The 5,553-nt window shown below is 42.8% G+C and overlaps 1 non-coding gene across 1 annotated transcript; it reads right to left on the reverse strand.

Moving 5' to 3' along the window:
• Positions 1-5,048: 5,048 nt before the first annotated feature.
• TRNAM-CAU lies at positions 5,049-5,121 on the reverse strand. Its single transcript has one exon. It is a non-coding gene; the product is annotated as a tRNA-Met (tRNA).
• Positions 5,122-5,553: the final 432 nt, after the last annotated feature.

The raw sequence follows: 5,553 nt of genomic DNA on the forward strand, positions 1-5,553 counted from the left end.
GCCAGGAGTTGGCGATGTACATCTGTAGTCCCAGGTCCTCTTGAGGCTGAGGTGGAAGGATCGCCTGAGACCAGGAGTTCAAGGTTGCGGTGAGCTGTGATTCTACTGGACTATAGTAACAAAGATTCCAAAATTTATAACGTGTTTGTTGATAAATGAATGGATAAACAAAATGTGATACTGAATATTATTCAGCTTTGAAGGAAGTCTTGCCACATGCTACAACATGGCTGAAACTTGAAGACACTATGCTAAGTGAAACAAGCCAGTCACAAAAGGATAAATATTGTATGATTCCACTCAGATGTGATACTTAGAGTGATCAAATTCATGGAGACAGAAAGTAGAATAGTGGTTACCCGGGACTGAGGAGGGATGAGAATGAGGAGTTACTGTTTAATGGGTACAGAGTTTCAGTTTTGCAAAATGAAAAAAAATTCTGGAAATGGATGGTGGTGGTTGTACAACAGTGTGAATGTGTCTAATGCCACTGAACTGTACACTTAAAATGTCAAGATGGTAAATCTTATGTTACATGTATTTTAAACAATTTTTTTAAAAAGTCGAATTATAAAGATCAAATTCAGAATAGTGGTAATTTCTGGAGAGGAAAGGTGAGAAATTGGATCATAAAGGGATAGAAAGGGAGATTCAACTCCATTTGCAATATTTATTTCTTAAAAAATAATTCATGATTTATCAAAATTAAAAATGTGTTCTTCAAAGGACACTGCAAGAAAGTGAAAAGATAACCCATAGAACAGGAGAAAACATTTGGTCGGGCTCAGTGGCTCACACCTGTAATCCCAGCTCTTTGGGAGACCAAGGTGAGAGGACTGCTTGAGCCCAGGAGTTCGAGACCAGCCTGGGTAACATAGTAAGATCCTGTCTCTGCAAAATAATCAAAAAATTAAGCTGGGCACAGTGGCTCAAACCTGTAATCCCCATACTTTGGGAGGCAGAGGCAAGAGGATTGCCTGAGCTCAGAGGTTCAAGACCAGCCCAGGCAACTTGGCGAGACTTCGTCTCTACAATAAATCAAAAAATTAGCTGAGCATGGTAGCACGTGCCTGGAAGGCTGAAGTGGAAGGATCACTTGAGCCCAGCAGGTCAAGGCTGTAGTGGCCATGAATGTGCCACTGCACTCCAGCCTGGGTGACAGAGTGAGACTCCAACTCAAAAAAAAAAAAAAAAAAATTAGCTGAGTGTGATGCCATGTGCCTGTAGTCCCAGCTACTTGGGAGGCTGAGGTGAAAGGATTGCCTGAGCCTAAAGGTTGAGGCTTTGGGGAGCCATCATTGCACCACTGCACTCCAGCCTGGGCAACAGAGTGAGATCCCAACTCAAAAAAAAATTTGCAAATTATATTTCTGGAAGAGACTTCTATCTGCAATATATAAAGGACTCTTACAACTCAACAACAAAAAGACAAGTAACTCAAATTTTTAAAAAGCCAAAGAATTTGAATAGACATTTCTCCATATAAGGTATATCAATAGCCAATAAGCACATAAAAAGATTCTCAACATCATTTGCCCATAAGGAGGTACCACTGAACACCTGCTAGGATGGCTAGATTTAAAAAGACAGTCAATAAGAAGTATTAGCAAGGATGTGGAGAAACTGGAATCCTCATACATTATTGGTGGGATTGTAAGATGTTGCAGCCACTTTGAAAAATTTTGGCAGTTCTTCAGAATTCTAAACAAAGAGTTACCATATGACCTAGCAATTCTATTCCTAGGGGTAAGTCCAAGAGAATTGAAAACAAAAACATGTAAGTTGGAAGGGTAATAACTGGGAGTGATACAGTAAAATAAATCTTAAAATGCTTTCTGGAAATAAGGTAAAAGTCCCACTTAATAGCAGTATTGATAGGTTTTAATATCTAGGTTAATTACTAAAAAATATAAAACAAGTATATAGCTTCCAAACCAATGGAAAAATTCTGTAATATTGTAAGTATAATATAATCATAAAGCAATCTAAAAAGAAACAAAAAGAAAAAGAACAGGCAGAACAAAAAGAAAAAACTGGCCAAGTATGTTGGCTCATGCCTGCAAAATCAGTACTTTGGGAGGCCAAGGTGGGAGGATTGCTTCAGGCCAGGAATTCAAAACCATCTCTACAAAAAATTAAAAAACTAGCCATGCATGGTGGCATGCACCTGTAGTCCTAGCTTGGAAGGCTGAGACAGAAGGATCCCTGAAACCCAAGAGTTCAAGGCTGCAGTGAGCTATGATCATCCCATTGTATCCCAGCCTGGGCAATGGACCCTGTCTCTTAAGGAAAAAAAACCTTATTAAATGGTATATTTAAGTCCAAATATATTAGAAATTATATTAAATGTAAATGGACTAAATACTCCTATTAATCTGTAGAGATCTAACTGGGTTTCAAAACTCAACTGTATGTGTTTAAGAGACATATTAAAACATACAGGCACAGAAAGTATGACAAAGAGTAGAAAACGAGACTTCAGGTACACACAAAATCAAAGAAAGCTGATGATGTTATGTGAATATTAGACAACATGCCATAAAACAAAAAATGGCTGGGTGTGGTGGCTCATGCCTATAATCCCAGCACTTTGGGGGGCCAAGGTGAGAGGATTGACTGAGTCCATGGGTTCAAGACCAGCCTGGGCAACTTGACAAGATCTCTTCACTACAATAAATCAAAAAGTTAGCCAGGCATGGTGGCGCATGCCTGTAGTTCTAACTATATTGTTATAGTCCAAGTAATGCTCGGTTGCTCCCCTTGATACCAAGAAATCCAAGGGGCAGGGCACTGGTAGAAAGAAGTTTATTTCTGAGTTTGAATCCAGGGAGCAGAGCTGGACTCAAGGTCTTTCTAAAATGGTTCTGTTCACCCTCTAGGCTTTTACAGTTCACTTTTATAGTCCAGAGTTGTCAGTACCTACACATTAGCCATGTGGCCAGCAGAGCATAGTATAGAACTTAAAAGTTACAGCTGCATTTTACATTTAGATAGTGACATTTAGAGTAAAGAACCTAATATATCATGTATTGAAAAAGTTATGCAAATCGATTACACTGATACTATATAGTTCAAAGAAAGGGAGTAAATAGATTTACATCTTTGGATGTAGTCTCCTGGGAAGCCAGGAATCCCCTGAAGCTACTTATAGTAGTGTATAGAAGACAAGGGAACTCTCAGTAATGTCCTCAGGAATGTGCAGGAGTGCTTGCATCCCTGCCATGTCCTTCTCTAGGGGCTGTGGCAATTTGGAGGGACATTAGTGGGTCTCTGTATCAACTTGGAAGACTGAGGCGGAAGGATCACCTGAGCCCAGCAGGTTGAGGCTGTGGTGGCTGTGAGTGTGCCACTGCACTCTAGCCTGGGTGACAGAGTGAGACTTCAACTAAAAAAAAATTTTTTTTGAAATAAAGGTGAAAACCTTATAAGTGTTCGATTCAGGTTCAATATCAGGAAGACACATAAGTTCTGCTTTTATGCATTTGTTTTTGTAGCCTCAGAATACATAAAGAAAAACGGGCAAAATAGTCAATTTACCACTCACAGTAACCAGTAATTTAAATAGACAAAAATTCATAGAGATAGAGGATATTTGAATAACATGATTAGAGAGATGCACACAATCATTACTGAATATACTCCCCCTCCCCGATACGCAGCTTTTAGAAAACAACTATATACTGAACCATAAGGTTCAGAGGATTTAATTTTTGTAGAATATATTTGACCACAATGCAATTAAGATAGAAGTAATAAAAACAAAACTAGAATCTCCTTATTTTGAAAGTTAAGAAATATACTTCTAAATAGCTAATAAAGAATAAATCACAAATTTCGAGGCTATTGTAAACAGAAACATTAAAAAAAAAGGAAGAATTCAGCTAAAGCTAGAATTAGAGCTTGTCATGTTCTAGTCATCAATGCCACGTCCCACCCAGCCCTCCTGAAACACGTGAGGACGGCACAGACTGCCTGGGTCTTCCTAGCTCTTAGAAGTTGGGTCTGGAGTGGAGCGAGGGTGGACAGGCTCAAGACAGTGCAAAAAGAACATGAAGGTCAGTATGGTGGTTTATGCCTGTGATCCCAGCACTGCCAGAGGCCGAGGTGGAGGATCCTTTCAGACTAGGAGTTCAAGACCAGGCTAAGCAATGTAGCAAGACTCATCCACAAAAAACAAAACAAAACAAATTAAAATTAAAAAGCTAGCAGGGCATGGTGTTGGGTACCTTAGCTACTTGGGAGGCTGAGGCAAGCCAGGAGGATCCTTTGAGTTCAGGTTTTTGAGGCTGTAGTGAGCTATGATTGTGCCACCACACTGCAGCCTGGGCAACAGAGTGAGACCCTGGTTTTGAAGAAGACAGCCCTACTCTGAGCAGAGGGAGGTCGAAAGGAACTGGGAAGCGGCTGGGAGACTGATTTTCACAGATGTTGTAAAAGGAACTGAATTATTTACACTCCCATCAGTAACGCCAAGTGTCCATTTCTCCACAGTTGTGTCAACCGGGCATGTTTTCTCACTTGTGGATTTTAATTTTTGGGAGAGAGACAATGGTCATTCCATGTGGCTGTGACCTAAGTTTCTTTTGTTATGGTGAAATCGAACTGTTTGCACGTGGACCCAAGCATGTATTTACAGAGCCCTTCAGAGGGAGCTGGGTCCCAGGTGATGCTGCATTCCAACCCTTAAGATTCCCTGGGAGGACACGGGGCGCCTGGGGTCTCTATAAGCACCTTAGCTGAAGTTTTCATTATTTTCTTATATTAGAAAGAAAAGAAAACACTGAAGAAAAATTCAGCTAAGGTATATATATATATATTCATTCTTTAGCCTAGACTGCAGTGCAACGGCACGGCCACGGTTCACCTTCTGAGCTCAGCCTCCCAAATAGCTGGGATTTTGTAGAGATGGGGTCTCACCATGTTGCCCAGGCTAGTCTCAAACAATCTTCCCGCCTCAGCCTCCCAAAGTACTGGGATTATAGGCGTGAGTCACTGCTGCCGGACATTATTTTCTTTAAATTAGGCCATAGCACAACAAAACAGCCACCTGCCCTCTCTCAGGCTCGAACTCAGGACCTTCAGATTATGAGACTGACGCGCTGCCTACTGCGCTAAGAGAGCCACTGGCTACACCACTTTCTTTACTCCGGGAGGGAAAATACTTGCTGAGGTTTCAGACCCAGCTGCCCGCGGGAACCTGCTGTCTTCACGCCTGCCTGTGAAGGTATGTGTAGACACGTGGGGACGGAGGTTTGCCCTTGCGGGAGGGGAGCGCCTGGACGGTGGGAACGAGCCCCGCGCGGGAAAGAAAGCCGCTGGATGGGCGTGACTGCGCTTGCCTCGTGGGGACCCAGGCCTGAGCCGCTGGGGGTCACCTGGGAGGCGGAGGTGGCCCTTGGGGTACGTGTGGAACGCCCAGCGCGCGGCCAGGCGAGGACAAGCCGTGGGCCCGACAGGTGCAAAGGCACTGAGGAGAGATCGGCCAGTGTGTCGGGCAAGCGGAGGACACGGGGCTGCTAGGCGGCGGTAAGGACCGGGGAGGGGGCTGGGGAG

This window comes from Carlito syrichta, unplaced genomic scaffold, assembly GCF_000164805.1.
Source record: "Carlito syrichta isolate Samal-C Ts95f unplaced genomic scaffold, Tarsius_syrichta-2.0.1 Scaffold312120, whole genome shotgun sequence".
NCBI classification, from domain to species: domain Eukaryota; kingdom Metazoa; phylum Chordata; class Mammalia; order Primates; family Tarsiidae; genus Carlito; species Carlito syrichta.